The sequence below is a fragment of the Tupaia chinensis genome, unplaced genomic scaffold (assembly GCF_000334495.1).
Source record: "Tupaia chinensis unplaced genomic scaffold, TupChi_1.0 Scaffold000352_1, whole genome shotgun sequence".
NCBI lineage: Eukaryota > Metazoa > Chordata > Mammalia > Scandentia > Tupaiidae > Tupaia > Tupaia belangeri.
The window spans coordinates 71,010-72,319 of record NW_006159846.1 but is presented as its reverse complement, the minus strand read 5'-3'; the positions used below and the strand labels follow the sequence as shown (position 1 = coordinate 72,319).

The window sequence follows — 1,310 nt, the reverse complement described above, 5'->3', positions numbered from 1 at the left end:
GATGCAGCCATGAATGCAAGGCCACACAAGGTGGATGGAAGAGTTGTGGAACCAAAGAAGGCTGTCTCAAGAGAAGATTCTCAAAGACCGGGTGCCCACTTAACTGTGAAAAAGATATTTGTTGGTGGCATTAAAGAAGACACTGAAGAACATCATCTAAGAGATTATTTTGAACAGTATGGTAAAAGTGAAGTGATTGAAATCATGACTGACCATGGCAGTGGCAAGAAGAGGGGCTTTGCTTTTGTGACCTTTGATGATCACGACTCTGTGGATAAGATTGTCATTCAGGAATACCATACTGTGTATGGCCATAACTGTGAAGGAAAGCCCTGTCCAAACAAGAAATGGCTAGTGCTCCCTCCAGCCCTAGAGGTCGAAGTGGTTCTGGAAACTTCGGTGGTGGTTGAGGAGGTGGTTTTGGTGGTAATGACAACTTTGGTCGTGGAGGAAACTTCAGTGGTCATGGTGGCTTTGGTGGTAGCTGTGGTGGTGGCGGATACGGTAGAAGTGGGGATGGCTATAATGGATTTGGTAATGATAGAAGCAATTTTGGAGGTGGTGGAAGCTACAATGATTTTGGCAATTACAACAATCAGTCTTCAAATTTTGGACCCATGAAGGGTAGCAACTTTGGAGGCAGAAGCTCTGGCCTTTATGGAGGTGGAGGCCAATACTTTGCCAAACCACAAAATCAAGGTGGCTATGGTGGTTCCACCAGCAGCAGTAGCTATGGCAGTGGCAGAAGGTTTTAATTAACTGCCAGGAAACAAAGCTTAGCAGGAGAGGAGAACCAGAGAAGTGACAGGGAAGCTACAGGTTACAACAGATTTGTGAACTCAGCCAAGCGCAGTGGTGGCAGGGCCTAGCTGCTACAAAGAAGACATGTTTTAGACAATACTCATGTGTATGGGCAAAAAATACGAGGACTGTATTTGTGACTAATTGTATAACAGGTTATTTTAGTTTCTCTTCTGTGGAAAGTGTAAAGCATTCCAACAAAGGGTTTTAATGTAGATTTTTTTTTTTGTACCCATGCTGTTGATTGTTAAATAGTCTGATCATGATGCTGAATAAATGTGTCTTTTTTTTATAGAAAAAAAAAGAGAAGAGTTTATTGTTCAAAGCCCTTCCCTTTGTTGCTCTCCAGACTGAGACACTGCACTTTTCATTTGGAATGTAGCAATGATACAGATAATGCTACTTTCAGCTGTCATTATCTTAAGCAGGCTGCAAGAAGCTTTCTGTCCAAGCAAGAAGCAGGAGCTAATGATTGCTTTCTGCTGAGAGTTGTGAATTTTTTTTTTTTT

General features: G+C 42.2%; 1 pseudogene; it reads left to right on the top strand.

The window, feature by feature from the left end:
- Positions 1-968, top strand: part of LOC102495189 (heterogeneous nuclear ribonucleoprotein A1-like) — a 1,257-nt pseudogene extending 289 nt beyond the window's left edge.
- Positions 969-1,310: the final 342 nt, after the last annotated feature.